At 43.8% G+C, this 17,469-nt stretch overlaps 1 protein-coding gene across 1 annotated transcript in view; it reads left to right on the top strand.

The window, feature by feature from the left end:
* LOC138366358 (autotransporter adhesin BpaC-like) overlaps nucleotides 1–17,469 on the top strand; it is a 43,994-nt gene that overhangs the window by 11,670 nt on the left and 14,855 nt on the right. The window lies entirely within an intron of this gene.

Genomic DNA, 17,469 nt, shown 5'->3' with positions numbered 1-17,469 from the left:
GCAAATGAAAAGTTACGTTAAGACAAGTGAGTTACAGTGATAGCAAAATAAATATTAATGGAGCTGGAATATTGGCTTCGAGCTGCCACCTCCCTTAGTACACGAAAGCCAAGGCTTAGTCTACCAGCGAGAGATGTCAACTGCAAGGAGCACTGAGATATTCTGACGATACTGGAGCACTGCAGCCCAGACATCGACTTGTGGTGGAGGGCGGAGGGCAGGTGCGACGGGACACCAGCTAATCAGCGACAGGCAGGCAAGGACGAGCAGTTTGCTGGTTACGGCGGTGGTAGCTAGCAGGTGTCACTGTGTGCTGGGTACGATTTGCTCTCTGGGCAAAATGTTTGGCGATACTTGCTGGACGTATCTTCTATATTATCTTTTATATTGACGTACTTTGTAGGGAAGAGCAGGCTCAATCTCTCTTGAAAGAGATTATCGTCACAATATATATATATATATATATCTTCTCCTATGAAGGACTCGATCCTTAGAAAGCCAGGAGCATCACATACACACTGGTATGCTAACCTCTATACCATGACAGATCATTAAAAGGGTTGAAAGTCAGGAGGTATTTTCCCAATATATCAGCCCCCCCAATGACACGAGTCAATGGCAAGAAATCAGACGTTCATCTTCATCAAATCAGTCACATTTAATGGAGAAAATGCGAGCCTGAAATATACGACACACTTGTCCTTCACAGTTCTGTGTGAGTCCTTAAATACATCAATAACGGAACTAGTCACTCTACCCTCCATGAGAGTAAGAACAAGACCAGAACACGAAGATGCCAACATAGAAGACACTGCTCAAAACGCCACACCCACTACACCTGATTAATCTTTGTATGTGCTTCCATCCTTTTTTTCTACTTCATTCCTTCCCATTTACGTCCACCATTCGTCCCCCATTTATGCCCTATTCTTTCCCCTTTTATGCCATGCTCCTTATCTATTTGTATTATGTACTTAACCTCCCTAATGGTGTAGTCCAGCCACTTGAGCTGGACGGTAGAGCGACGGTCTCGTTTCATGCATTTCAGCGTTCAATCCCCGACCGTCCAAGTGGTTGGGCACCATTCCTTTCCCCCTGTCCCATCACATATCCTCATCCTGACCCCTTCCCAGTGCTATATAGTCGTAATGGCTTGGCGCATTCCCCTGATAATTCCTTCCCTCCCTAATGGTGTAAATTCAATACACCCAGTACAGTCCCATCACTTGAGCATAAACCATGTAGGTTCGAAATATTATGTAAATTTATAATTAGTGTAATACATTCTACAATTAAATTATTCTTTTAGTTTACTTCGAACAAAGTTGACCTCACTGATTGTCCAAAAGAATTGGAAGTCGTCAGACCCTTAACCCAATCCCCGACAGCACTCGGTGGTCAATTTTGGGGACAGATATTTCACTGAATCACCTCGCATGTTGGGGCTACGTGAGCAACAGTGTGGCCCCAACATTTGAACAGTCAGTGTGGTCTAGTGGGTTAAGTACAGGATACGCTAAAGTGCATGAAGCCCTGGCTGTCTGGGTTTCGAGTCCTTCAAGGGTGATGAATTTTCAACTTTACACACACACACACACACACACACACACACACACACACACACACACACACACACACACACACACACACACACACACACACACACACATTATATATAGATATCCTTCTTCTCTCCTCTTGGTAATAGTGATGGTGTTCCAGATGGTGGCATGACCCAGATGGTGATGGTGAAGTAGGTGATGACTAAGACCTATGTGGTGACAATACCTCCAGGAGGTGACGATGACTTTACATTCAACATGACACATAACAAGGCATCCATTAATGGTAACGGTGTGATGACACAGTGAAGTGTTCTCACCGTGAGACAGTGACACCATCTGGCTCTTTCCCCACCCTCCTCATCATCCCTCCTACCTCACCCATCATCCTCCTCATCCTTCCACCTTCCCTCGTCATCCTCCACCTCATCCTTCCACGTTTTTTTTCAATATTGAGGGACAAGACGAGGCCTTGTGTCCCGGGAGTGGGGGAAAAGGAGGTCTGGGTGGATTTGAGGTGGGAGTGAGCTGGCAGTGCTTGGGATGGGGGGGTTGAGATTGGGGGTTGATCCCTACCCCTAGGGATTCGGGGGTAGGGACTACATGGGATGGAGGAGCAGGAATGGCAGAACACAGGGGTATAAGGTGAAGAAATAGGAGGGGCAATGGGTGGGGTGGGGGAAGAGGGAGGGTACGGACCGAAGGGGGGATGGGCTCTAAGGGTTGGGGAAGTGTAGGTGGTGATTGGGGAAAGAATATGTTGTGGGAGGGACGGCGGGTCGTTTAGGCTTTTGTTACACTGCTCTCTCCGGGGTTGCTAGCCTGCTGATGGAGGGTTCCCTACTCCCCGCAGAACTTACTGAAGATACTGATCTGAGACCTGTGGCTCCCCCAGTCTGTTACCTCTCCTTGTGTTTCATTATTGTTTCAGCTGTCCTGTCTCTCTCTCTCTCTCTTCCGTGGCCATATCCCTCACACACACACACACACACCTGTACACCTGTTGATTGACGGTTGAGAGGCGGGACCAAAGAGCTAGAGCTCAACCCCCGCAAGCACAACTAGGTGAGTACACACACATGCCACTAGATGCCCCTAGACTAGTCCCAGAACTAAGGGGCATGAGTTACGAGGAAAGGCTGCGGGAAATGCGCCTTACGACACTGGAAGACAGAAGAGTAAGGGGAGACATGTTCACAACCTACAAAATCCTCAGTGGAATCGACCGGGTAAACAAGGATAAACTATTCAACACTGGTGGGACACTAACAAGGGGACACAGGTGGAAACTGAGTACCCACATGAGCCACAGAGACGTTACATGGAACTTTTTCAGTGTCAGAGTAGTTAACGGATGGAATGCATTAGGCAGTGATGTGGTGGAGGCTGACTCCATACACAGATTCAAATGTAGATATGATAGAGCCCAGTAGGCTCAGGAACCTGTACACCAGTTGATTGACGGTTGAGAGGCGGGACCAAAGAGCCGAAGCTCAACCCCCGCTAGCACAACTAGGTAAGCAAACAAACACTTCAGGACCTAAACAAAGTAGACACACTCCACGTGTTAACACAAGTCATTGAGATAAGGGGAAAGCGCATACAGCTACCAACAGAGGCCACCTTCCTATAACGTCCACCTGACCAAGAGGCCGCGAAGCCAACATCACTACAATATTTATATACAACAAGCCAAACAACCTGTTCAGTCTTACCATTATTTGTTGATACAGTGCACCACGATTGCTACGAACGACTACCAGTCCCACAGGGCACGACAGATCCGGATTATTAGTATAGTCCAATTATTCACTTATTAACAGCCATTACCCCCATGAGAGAAACTCCCAAGTCGTGTCCGGACTGCAATCGGTTTAAGTGACGCCACAAAGAACCGGCCGCTGGTTAGAGTCTGGTCACGTGGCCGCCAGTCTTGTCGGCTGCAACTGCCAGCTTGCCAGAGAATGGTAATGAGACGAGACATTATGCAAGTGAGCAAGGAACACAGAGCTCCAGGTAACAGCAGCAGCAGCAGCTGTTATATGCTGTTACACACTGGCGGGCGACAGGTACGTCTCCATCAGCTGGTGATCAGACAGGTACTCACCTAGTTGTGCTTGCGGGGGTTGAGCTCTGTCTCTTTGGTCCCGCCTCTCAACTGTCAATCAACAGGTGTACAGGTTCCTGAGCCTACTGGGCTCTATCGGTGGTGTGGTCGGCGTGGTGATGGTGGTAGTTGTCTATCAGTAATTACAGGAAAGTGTAGTGTGGTAGTGGTTGTGGTTACCTGACAGTGCCTACCTATCGGTGTCAGCGGGGGAGTGAGGTCTAGCTCTTACGCCCCGCCTACTGCTCTTCTGGTACTTGTTATATTACAACTCAACTATCTTGACCATCAAATTCCTTGTCAAGTCTGGTCTTAAAGTTGTGGATAGAGGTGGCTTCCAGAACTTCTCCTTTCAGTGCATTCCACTTCCTGACCCCCCCTCCCCCGTACAGGGTGCGAGTATTTCCCTACATTCCTTAATTGGGCTTCCTTGCGTTTCAGCTTCCACCTATGTTCTCTTGTACTACTTTCTCCAAACTTGAAGGTGCTGTCCTTGCCCAGCTTGTTTATCCATCTCATTATCTTGTATGTTGTGATCATATCCCCCTCTGTTCCTTTTATTCTTTAGGGGTTAGTCCCATTAGCCTATTCTCGTAGCTTAGCCCTCTTAGCTCTGGTTCCAGTGGTATTGCAAACCTTTGTACTTTTTAATTTTGGCTTTATGCGTCACAAGGCGAGGATTCCATGCTGGTGCTCCGTGTTCCAGTATTGGCCCGATAAATGTTGTGTAGATTGCCTTGAAGAAGTCCTGATTTAGCATTCTAAACGCTGTTTTTATATTTTCCAGCGTCCCATATGCTGCTGATGTTATCATGTTTATGTTTACCTCTGGTTGAACAGCTGGAACTATATCCGCTCTCAAACAGTTTTATCTCTCTTTTTCCGCCTCCTCTAGTTGCCTTCCCCTTATGATATGATATTTTATATATATATATATATATATATATATATATATATATATATATATATATATATATATATATTATTAAATATGACCGAAAAAGTAAGATTAATAATTCTAACACGAATTTTCTCGATCTTTCTTACGTTTCTTTTCACTGTTGATGGTAATTCAAAGATCAATTCTCCAAAATTCATTTTTATTTCTAGTCTGACGCGACACTTGAGCGAGTTTCGTAAAACTTATTACATTTTCAAAGACTTTAGTTTACAAACACACAACTGAAACTGAATAGAGCTTACACATCTTCGATTTTATATTTACATTTCGGTGAGGTGGATGAAGTGAAAACAAACTTTCAACAATGGGTATTGAATGGGTATTAAATTCAAACACAAGACAGAACACGAAACAATGGGTATTGAATGGAAGTAATTGTAGAAAGCCTATTGGTCCATATTTCTTGATGCTTCTATATTGGAGCGGAGTCTTGAAGTGGGTAGAAAATAGTTGTGCATTAATTGGCTGTTGATTGCTGGAGTTTACTTCTTGATGTGTAGTGCCTCGCAGACGTCAAGCCGCCTGCTATCGCTGTATCTATCGATGATTTCTGTGTTGTTTGTTAAGATTTCTCTGGTGATGGTTTGTTTGTGGGAAGAGATTATATGTTCCTTAATGGAGCCCTGTTGCTTATGCATCGTTAAACGCCTAGAAAGAGATGTTGTTGTCTTGCCTATATACTGGGTTTTTTGAGGCTTACAGTCCCCAAGAGGGCATTTGAAGGCATAGACGACGTTAGTCTCTTTTAAAGCGTTCTGCTTTGTGTCTGGAGAGTTTCTCATGAGTAGGCTGGCCGTTTTTCTGGTTTTATAGTAAATCGTCAGTTGTATCCTCTGATTTTTGTCTGTAGGGATAACGTTTCTACTGACAAAATCTTTCAGGACCCTTTCCTCCCTTTTATGGGCTGTGGAAAAGAAGTTCCTGTAAAATAGTCTAATAGGGGGTATAGGTGTTGTGTTAGTTGTCTCTTCAGAGGTTGCATGGCGTTTCACTTTCCTTCTTATGATGTCTTCCGCGAAACCATTGGAGAAGCCGTTGTTGACTAGGACCTGCCTTACCCTACAGAGTTCTTCGTTGACTTGCTTCCATTCTGAGCTGTGGCTGAGGGCACGGTCGACATAAGCGTTAACAACACTCCTCTTGTACCTGTCCAGGCAGTCACTGTTGGCATTCAGGCATATTCCTATGTTTGTCTCCTTAGTGTAGACTGCAGTGTGGAAAACTCCACTCCTTTCCATGACTGTTACATCTAGAAAGGGCAGCTTCCCATCCTTCTCCATCTCGTAAGTGAAACGCAACACAGAATTCTGCTCAAATGCCTCCTTCAGCTCCTGCAGATGTCTGACATCAGGTACCTGTGTAAAAATGTCGTCAACATACCTGCAGTATATGGCCGGTTTCAAGTTCATGTCGACTAAGACTTTTTGCTCGATGGTACCCATGTAGAAGTTTGCAAACAGGACACCTAGGGGAGAACCCATGGCGACCCCATCTACTTGCTTATACATGTGTCCATCCGGGCTCAAGAAGGGTGCCTCTTTAGTACAAGCTTGGAGTAGTTTCCTTAGACTGTTTTCTGGTATGTCAAGAGGAGTACAGGCCGGATCACGGTACACTCTGTCGGCTACCATCCCGATTGTTTCGTCCACAGGTACGTTGGTAAACAGAGATTCTACGTCCAACGAGGCTCATATCCCTGTGGCTCGTGTTCCCCGCAGCAAGTCAACAAATTCCTTTGGAGACTTCAGGCTGAAGGCGCAAGGGACATAAGGAGTCAGCAAGCCGCTGAGTCGTTTCGCCAGTCTGTACGTGGGTGTGGGTATCTGGCTAATGATTAGCCGAAGTGGGTTTCCAGGCTTATGTGTCTTGACATTTCCATACGCGTATCCAGGTTTATATTCCCCAATAATCTTTGGCAGGTGGAGTCCAGATTTCTTGGCGTTCACAGTTTCGATCAATTTGTTGACCTTTGCTTTCAGTTCGGCTGTAGTGTCCTTCGTTACCCTTTGGAATTTAGTTTGGTCAGAGAGTATGAGGTTCATTTTCGCCAGATATTCGTCTTTTTTAAGAATGACGTATATTGGCGACTTGTCACCTCTCCTGACAACTATCTCCTTGTTCTCACGAAGGCTCTTAGCTGCTGCTCATATACTGCAGGTATGTTGACGACATTTTTACACAGGTACCTGATGTCAGACATCTGCAGGAGCTGAAGGAGGCATTTGAGCAGAATTCTGTGTTGCGTTTCACTTACGAGATGGAGAAGGATGGGAAGCTGCCCTTTCTAGATGTAACAGTCATGGAAAGGAGCGGAGTTTTCCACACTGCAGTCTACACTAAGGAAACAAACATAGGAATGTGCCTGAATGCCAACAGTGACTGCCCGGACAGGTACAAGAGGAGTGTTGTTAACGCTTATGTCGACCGTGCCCTCAGCCACAGCTCAGAATGGAAGCAAGTCGACGAAGAACTCTGTAGGGTAAGGCAGGTCCTAGTCAACAACGGCTTCTCCAATGGTTTCGCGGAAGACATCATAAGAAGGAAAGTGAAACGCCATGCAACCTCTGAAGAGACAACTAACACAACACCTATACCCCATATTAGACTATTTTACAGGAACTTCTTTTCCACAGCCCATAAAAGGGTGGAAAGGGTCCTGAAAGATATTGTCAGTAGAAACGTTATCCCTACAGACAAAAATCAGAAGATATAACTGACGATTTACTATAAAACCAGAAAAACGGCCAGCCTACTCATGAGAAACTCTCCAGACACAAAGCAGAACGCTTTAAAAGAGACCAACGTCGTCTATGCCTTCAAATGCCCTCTTGGGGACTGTAAGCCTCAAAAAACCCAGTATATAGGCAAGACAACATCTCTTTCCAGGCGTTTAACGATGCATAAGCAACAGGGCTCCATTAAGGAACATATAATCTCTTCCCACAGACAAACCATCACCAGAGAAATCTTAGCAAACAACACAGAAATCATCGATAGATACAGCGATAGCAGGCGGCTTGACGTCTGCGAGGCACTACACATCAAGAAGTCAACACCAGCAATCAACAGCCAATTAATGCACAACTATATTCTACCCACTTCAAGACTCCGCTCCAATATAGAAGCATCAAGAAATATGGACCAATAGGCTTTCTACAATTACTTCCATTCAATACCCATTGTTTCGTGTTCTGTCTTGTGTTTGAATTTAATACCCATTCAATACCCATTGTTAAAAGTTTGTTTTCACCTCATCCACCTCACCCAAATGTAGATATAAAATCGAAGATGTGTAAGCTCTATTCAGTTTCAGTTGTGTGTTTGTAAACTAAAGTCTTTGAAAATGTAATAAGTTTTACGAAACTCGCTCAAGTGTCGCGTCAGACTAGAAATAAAAATGAATTTTGGAGAATTGATCTTTGAATTACCATCAACAGTGAAAAGAAACGTAAGAATGATCGAGAAAATTCGTGTTAGAATTATTAATCTTACTTTTTCGGTCATATTTAATAATATATGTCTACAGGAAAGACTGCTACCAATATATACTAATATATATATATATATATATATATATATATATATATATATATATATATATATATATATATATATATATATATATATATATATATATAATGTCGTACCTAGTAGCCAGAACTCACTTCTCAGCCTACTATTCAAGGCCCGATTTGCCTAATAAGCCAAGTTTTCATGAATTAATATATTTACTATAATTTTTTTCTTATGAAATGATAAAGCAACCCTTTTCTCTATGTATGAGGTCAATTTTTTTTATTGGAGTTAAAATTAACGAAGATATATGACCGAACCTAACCAACCCTACCTAACCTAACCTAACCTATATTTATAGGTAAGGTTAGGTTAGGTAGCCAAAAAAAGCTAGGTTAGGTTAGGTTAGGTAGGTTAGGTAGACGAAAAAACATTAATTCATGAAAACTTGGCTTATTAGGCAAATCGGGCCTTGAATAGTAGGCTGAGAAGTGCGTTCTGGCTATTAGGTACGACATTATATATATATATATATATATATATATATATATATATATATATATATATATATATATATATATATATATATATATATATATATATACACACACACACACAATTATATATGATAATTATTAAATACAACAATTAATATTATAATAATAATATAATTAATTAATAATTATCACTTCCTTCTGCTTGGTCTTGAAGGTGGCCGGCCTCGGGTGAAAGAGGGTTGTGACGATCTCTGTCTGGAACCCGTAGGTGCGGGGCCAGGCCGTCCACCTCCTGGGGCTCGTGCGGCCCAGGCTCTGCTTCAGGAGGCTGGGGTCGTTCTTCTTCGGTCCCGACTACGGCGGTCTCCGGGTTTGGAGTCCCTGTGCCTTTGTTCACCAACTTCGAGGTCAACTCCGGAGCTGACAGTTCCTCCGACGGCGCTGGAACCAATCGTATCGGCGTTTGCCTTTCCACTGGAGACTTCCGGCGCCGTTGAGAGGGAGGACCTGTTGCATGGGTAACAGCTTCTACCCCGTGTCAACCTAACCTGGCTATGCGCCCAGGAGAGGCCAATCCAGACTGACATCCAGAGCGCAACTCCATAGTCTCCTGAGACTGATGGATGCCTACTACAATATATATATATATATATATATATATATATATATATATATATATATATATATATATATATATATATATATATATATATATAAAATAAATATATATATATATATGTGTGTGTGTGTGAGAACGCTGCAAGAACACGCAAGCCATATATCACTAAGAACTCTTTGACCCGGCCAGGATTCGAACCCATGCCGTCCAGGATCACCCCTAAACGTACACAGTACCGTGACCACCGCACCAGTGATCGTCTAAAGACGATATCTGGTGCCGGGTCAAAGAGTTCTTATTGATATATATATATATATATATATATATATATATATATATATATATATATATATATATATATATATATATATATATATATATATATATATTATAACTGTAAGCTCACACCCCAGAAGTGACTCGAACCCATAATGCCAGGAGCACTTTGCAACTGGTGTACAGGGCACCTAATGCACTCGACCATCACGACCGGACAAAAGCTGATGGTAGCCGAGGCTATTTGCCCATCAGCCCGCCGGCACTCTGATGGTAATCTTGGGCATATCATTTTATCAAATCATCTCATTCTTTGGGGCACACGTGAGGAACACAAATGCGAAAAAGCCTGAACGGTCCCCAGGCATACATGCAACTGAAAACTCACACCCCAGAAGTGACTCGAACCCATACTGTCAGGAGCACTTTGCAACTGGTGTACAGGGCACCTAATCCACTCGAACATCACGACCGTGTGTGAACCCACACACACGTCCGTGTGTGTGGGCTCGGTTTACACGTGTGAAGGTCATGGGTTACACGTGTGAAGGTCATGGTTTACACATGTGAAGGTCATGGTTTACACGTGTGAAGGTCTTGGTTTACGTGTGTCAAGGTCTTGGTTTACCGTCCACGTATAAAACGATCATTTGGTCGGGCGGTTTAATTGTTTAATATTAATCACCTCTTGAGAGAACTTCCCCCCCCCTCAACCTGTATATGCTTCAACGTCTATTTTTCCATCAAAACCTTATTAACATTAGACCTTAATAACACGCCTAAATTACTCTTTTTTTTTTTTTAACCAAAAGCGCTGTTTTGGTGTCGGATGTCTAATTATAAAAGTCCAAAAGCCGAGAGACTAAATATCCCAACAAACGCATTACAAATACACAATGTTGTGTGTTTGTCGGGCCAGCAAACAAACAAACACGACTGACTGTATCTAAACTTGCCCCTCCCCCCCCCCGGCAAAAGCACACTAAATAAAACTATTGTCACCACCGCGTTTAAAAAGAACTTTTATAACCAACTTAATTAATTGTCCATGAGGAAAATGTCTCATTTCCCTCCCTCACATTGTTGTTATAAATTCACCTACTCGGAACAAGTTCCAAGTAGCACGGGCTAAGGTGAGCCCGTAGTGGACTTGCCTGGCGTCCCTCACATAACATTTCCCAACACATTTATGGGAAACTTAATTTGGCTAATTTATATAACGAGGGAGCTTGCCTCAGCTTGTCTAATTTATATAATTAGGGGAGCTTAATTGCCCAAGCTCGCCTAATTAATACAGACTATTGCAGATTGCTAACCGTAAATGAGCCTCGCGCTTATTGTAATCAGTTGGTTGTTGCAACCAGTTAGCAACAGAAATGAATAAGGTGAAAGAAATCACCGCGCCTTTAATTACGCAAAATATATTAACTGTGGCATAGTCTAGTATGTGGCATAGCCTAGTGTATGGCATGGTCTAGTGTGTGGCATGGTCTAGTGTGTGGCAAAGCCTAGTGTGTGGCAAAGCCTAGTGTGTGGCAAAGCCTAGTGTGTGGCAAAGCCTAGTGTGTGGCAAAGCCTAGTGTGTGGCAAAGCCTAGTGTGTGGCAAAGCCTAGTGTGTGGCAAAGCCTAGTGTGTGGCAAAGCCTAGTGTGTGGCAAAGCCTAGTGTGTGGCAAAGCCTAGTGTGTGGCAAAGCCTAGTGTGTGGCAAAGCCTAGTGTGTGGCAAAGCCTAGTGTGTGGCAAAGCCTAGTGTGTGGCAAAGCCTAGTGTGTGGCAAAGCCTAGTGTGTGACAAAGCCTAGTGTGTGGCAAAGCCATGTGGGTTCGACGTTGATGGCATAGCCTTATGGGTTCGACGTTCTTCAACGTTGAAGGGCGAATACAAGAATACTCATACAGGAATGATGATGAATCACGATGAGTATAACACTATATCAGCAATCATACAAGAATGATGATTTGTGGTTTTAGATAATGAATTCATCACGTGTGTAAACATTTCGAAAATTAATTCTTGTTAAAATACGACAACAATATGTTTCTAAATTGAATTAGATATTATGCGTATCAAATATCTCACATACACCAATGCTGACGCAGTGTATGAAATACATCAGCAGGCACCCCCGTGTATCGCTGAAAAAAATAAATATACAACAGGTGAACTGATTTGAATAAATTAAAGTGAAATAAATGGATAGCAACATTTTCTGTTTAAAATATTAACTACAAGAAAATACTAAATACATCCCAAAAATGATATTTAATGTTTGACTTATATATCTTAAGAACATTGAAGTTAAATTAAAAATTTTCAGAATATATATTTAAGTGTTTAGGGTCCTAAATACTTACTTTCACAGTTTGACAAAAATCAATGTCAAAATGTTCAAGACATGAAGTCGAGGGTTGGCGACACCTGTTTTGTTAATCTCAGCCAGAGGCGATGACGCAGCAAGATAAAGCGTCGACATTCTTTGAGCGCATCTAATGCGTGTTTTGAATTAGAATTTTAACCTTCGTGATGTTATGCGATATTGTTTTTTTTGTTTGTGAATGAGAGAACGTCACAATTTGTGAGGGTATGCTCTCGGACGCAGGTTCGAATCCTCGTCACGGCCCTTGTGGATTTGTACATTTGATGCATCACGCAATTGTGATTTCTGTGTGTAGTGGAAGTGTTTCACCTGTTCCAGATGATATAGTGACAGTCTCGACGCTTCTAGCAGGGCGGAGTTCGATTCCCGAAGGTCCATGTGGTTCCTTCATCCCGTTTTTTTTTTTTTATATCCCAGCTCTAATCCTGTCCTCATATCCCTTCCAAATGTCGCATACTCATATAGGCTCTTGGTGCGTTCTCCTCATAATGACCTCACATCACCATTTCTATATAATGAGGCGTCATCCAGAGACGACGCATATTCTTGAGAAAGTGTTTTCAAAGACGTCAGCATTAACAGAGTTTTTAGAAATATTCTTAACACTTTAAGAACTGATTCTAAGAAGGCGGGGATCGAGGTCCTTTCCTACACTCCAAGACGCATTCTGAGCGGGTACACGCGATACTAATTTTATTTATATAAATTCAAAATATATACACCACATTATATGGCCGCAGTGATTACGAGTTTGAACTTTGATCAAATTGAACAAGATCAAAGGTCTTGTATTGACCAGGCACAATAAACTTGTCAACACACACTGTGCGCGCGCGCGCGCACACACACAATTATATATATATTTATTTATTTATTTATTCAGGGGGGCCTGACGGCTGAGTAGACAGCGCTTGGGGCTCGTAATCCTTGGGACCGTGGATCGATCCAGGTGATGGCGGAAACAAATGGGCAGAGTCTCTTTCACCCTGATGCTTCTGTTCACCTAGCAGTAAATAGGAGCCTGGGAGTTAGACAGCTGCTACGGCCTGCTTCCTAGCTGTGATGTGTGTGTACTCATCTATAAACACAAAAGGTTAATTATGTGTTTCTTCAGATGGGGACTCCATGATGAGGCGGCATACTCTAAGACTAGTCTCACGTAGGCAGTATAAAGCGCCCTAAAAGCCTCCTTACTTAGGTTTCTGAATGATGTTCTAACTTTTGCCAGTGTAGAGTACGCTGCTGTCGTTATCCTATTTATGTGTGTCTCAGGAGTTAGATTAGGTGTTACGTCCACGCGCAGGTATCTTTCTCGAATCGTCACAGGTAGGCAGTTCCCTTTCATTGTGTACTGTCCCTTTGGTCTCCTATCACCTGATCCAATTTCCATAACTTTACATTTGCTCGTATTGAACTCCAGTAGCAATTTCACTGACCATCTCTGCAACCTGTTCAAGTCCTCTTGGAGGATCCTACAATCTTCATCTGTCACAACTCTTCTCATTAATTTTGCGTCATCCGCGAACATCGACATGTAGGACTCTACTCCTGTAAACATGTCATTAACGTATATTATAACGAACAGAATTGCACCAGCACCGATCCTTGAGGTACTCCACTCATTACTGTTCGCCAGTCCGACTTCTCGCCCCTTACCGTAGCTCTGGCTCCTTCCTGTTAGGTAGTTCCTTACCCATACTAGGGCCTTTCCGCTTATTCCCGCCTGCCTCTCAAGTTTGAATAGCAGTCTCATATGCAGTACTATATCAAAGGCTTTTTGGTATACTAGAAATATGCAGTCTACCCAACCATCTCTGTCCTGCCTTATCCTTGTTATTTTATCTTAGAATTCCAAAAGGCTTGTTAGGCATGATTTCCCTTTCCAGAACCCATGTTGATGTTTGTTTACAAACCCAATGCTCTCCAGGTGTGCAACAAGTCTTAGCCTAATTATTATTTCAAGTATTTTACAGGGGCTGCTTGTCAGTGATACGGGTCTGTAGTTAAGTGCCTCCTCCCTATCACATTTCTTGAAAATCGGTACGACATTTGCCTTCTTCCAGCAACTCTGCAATTCTCCCGACATAAGTGACTCATTAAAGATCCTTGCCAGAGGCACGCTGAGGGCCTGCGCTGCCTCTTTTAGTATCCACGGTGATACTTTGTCTGGTCCAACTGCTTTAGTTGGATCCAGTGTTGTGTACTCACCTATTTGTGCTTGTGGGGGTTGAGCTTACGCTCTTTGGTCCCGCCTCTCAACTGTCAACCAACTGGTGTACAGTTTCCCGAGCCTACTGGGCTAAATCATATCTACATTTGAAACTGTGTATGGAGTCAGCCTCCACCACATTACTGCCTAATGCATTCCATCCATCCGTTGACTACCCTGACACTGAAAAAGTACCTTCTAATATCCCTGTGGCTCATGTGGGTACTCAGTTTCCACCTGTGTCCCCTTGTTCGTGTACCACCAGTGTTGAATTGTTTATCCTTGTTTACCCAGTCGATTCCCCTGATGATTTTGTAGGATGTGATCATGTCTCCCCTTACTCTTCTGTCTTCCAGTGTCGTAAGGTGCATTTCCCGCAGCCTTTCCTCGTAACTCATGCCTCTTAGTTCTGGGACTAGTCTAGTGGCATACCTTTGGACTTTTTCCAGCTTCGTCTTGTGCTTGACAAGGTACGGACTCCATGCTGGGGCCGCATACTCCAGGATTGGTCTTACATATGTGGTATACAAGATTCTGAATGATTCCTTACACAGGTTCCTGAACACTGTTCTGATGTTAGCCAGCCTCGCATATGCCGCAGATGTTATTCTTTATATGTGGGCTTCAGGAGACAGGTTTGGTATGATATCAACTCCTAGATCTTGCTCTCTGTCCATTTCATTAAGTGCGTCATCAATATTGTATCCTGTATCTGGCCTGTTTCCACTGCCTAGTTTCATTACTTTACATTTGCTTGGGTTGAACTTCAACAGCCATTTGTTGGACCATTCACTCAGTCTATCTAGGTCATCTTGCAGCCTCTTACTATCATCCTCTGTTTCAATCCTTCTCATAATTTTTGCATCATCAGCAAACATTGAGAGAAACGAGTCTATACCCTCTGGGAGATCATTTACATATATCAGAAACAGTATAGGTCCAAGGACTGACCCCTGCGGGACTCCACTTGTAACATCTCGCTAATCTGAGACCTCACCCCTCACACAGACTCGTTGTCTCCTGTTGCTTAGGTACCCCTTAGGTACTCCTAACGTGTGTGTATGTGTGTGTGTGTGTGTGAGTGTGAGTGTGTCTTTCTACTAGGCCTAATACTGATCTTCCCAATATGCGGCCCACAACAGCTGTCTAACACCTAGGTAGCTACTTACTGCTAGATGAACAGAGACATGAGGTAAGGAAAAGCTGCCAATTTTGTTTTTGCCCCCCCCCCTCTCTCTCTCTCTCTCTCTCTCTCAACCCCTCGAAATCCAGTTTAATTTTGCTTTTAACATAAACAAATCACCATTCTTAAACTCCTAAGAAGTTGCACCTGTACTTTTAAGTACAGTGATTACAGGTAATCAAAATACCTGTAGTGTAATTATACTCTCTCCTGCATGGGACACCAGAGTCAATTATATAGTGTTCTATGAAACAGCATTTACTGTACTCCCTGTACAATGAACACAGAGACTTGTACCATGTTCACTGTCATAGGCAAGGTACAGTGTCATGTACTTGGTACACTATCATGTACTGTGTTCACTTTCATGCTGTCATAATTTACATAATATGTATCATATGTATATCCTGCATAGTATACACCATGTATAACGCTTGACTAATGTATTTTTCTTGATTGATGTTATATATCTTAAATTTGTGTGCGCATTATTTAGCCAAACCCACGCCATTCTGCACAGTACACAACACACATCATCACCCTGTGCACAACACACACGTCATCACTCTGTGCACAACACACACGTCATCACTCTGTGCACAACACACATCATCACATTGTGCACAACACACACATCATCACCCTGTGCTCAACACACACATCATCACCCTGTGCACAACACACACATTATCACCCTGTGCTCAACACACACATCATCACCCTGTGCACAACACACACATCATCACCCTGTGCACAACACACACATCATCACACTGTGCTCATCACACATCATCACCCTGTGCACATCATCATCACCCTGTGCACAACACACATTTTCAACACCCTGTGCACAACACACATCATCACCCTGTGCACAACATCATCACCCTGTGCACAACATCATCACCCTGTGCACAACATCATCACCCTGTGCACAACATCATCACCCTGTGCACAACATCATCACCCTGTGCACAACATCATCACCCTGTGCACAACACACATTTTCAACACCCTGTGCACAACATCATCACCCTATGCACAAGACACATCACCCTGTGCACAACACACACATCATCACCCTGTGCACAACACACACATCATCACCCTGTGCACAAGACACATCACCCTGTGCACAAGACACATCACCCTGTGCACAACATCATCACCCTGTGCACAAGACACATCACCCTGTGCACAAGACACATCACCCTGTGCACAACACACACACACGCCAGGAAGCCTCAACACACTGGACTGACCAGACTCATCAGGGTCCAGAGTCCGGTCCTGTCAAACACAATTAAAAATGGTGTCCCTTCGATGAAAGACCTAATCAAACCGGACCTATAATTATATTCGAGACGGCGAAGGTGGTTCCAGTACAGCCAGGAGCCGGTTAAAGTGGTCCCAATACAGGCAGTAGCCGGTTAAAGTGGTCCCAAGATAACCGGACACGAACGCAACTCTCGGCCGGCTATAAGAGGCAGCTTTCTCTTCAATCCCGCTACATCTGGTTTGTCGTTGATCTTCGTAATCCATTATCCATCACCTTATCTTGTCATATCCCTCTTTTTTTCCCTAGCGTGTTTACATCTTTCCCCTTTCTCTATCTCCGCTATCTAGCCCCCTTTCTCTATCTCCACTATCTAGCCCCCTTTTCTATCCACACATCTAGCCCCTGCATCTTCCTCAACATCAAATCCTTTTCCATTTTTCGAGTTCTTCTTTACCTCTCTTTTCTTTATCTCCTTGGTCCCCCTTTCTTTCGTTCTTTCTCCCTTTCTTCCCTCCCTCCCTCCTGCGGGATGGGGATGGGGTTAGATGGTGGGGATTGGGTTAGATGGTGGGGATGGGGGGAGATACATATAACTAACCGGAGATACATTGCTTCTCCGGTTAGATCGCGAACCGGGTATTGGAAACAGCTCATGAGTGTCTCCCTCAGCCGCGAGGAGCGTCCGTTACCCTGGGTTGGCACGGCACTGCCCGAGGGCTCCGGAGGCGTGCGTTGAGAGAGACACCCGCCCGTGCAACATGGTCCTGCAAGCCACACCCTCGTACGGCGAGTCAACAGGCAAGATTCCCGACGATTCCCGCCCTTACGTACCCGGGGGGATCGTGAGTTGATGCGACACGCGCGGGCGGGCTTCGTTGTGTTCCAG

The sequence above is a fragment of the Procambarus clarkii genome, chromosome 19, assembly GCF_040958095.1.
Source record: "Procambarus clarkii isolate CNS0578487 chromosome 19, FALCON_Pclarkii_2.0, whole genome shotgun sequence".
Lineage (NCBI taxonomy): Eukaryota > Metazoa > Arthropoda > Malacostraca > Decapoda > Cambaridae > Procambarus > Procambarus clarkii.
The sequence above is the reverse complement of the archived record's forward strand: the minus strand, read 5'-3'. Positions and strand labels throughout refer to the sequence as shown.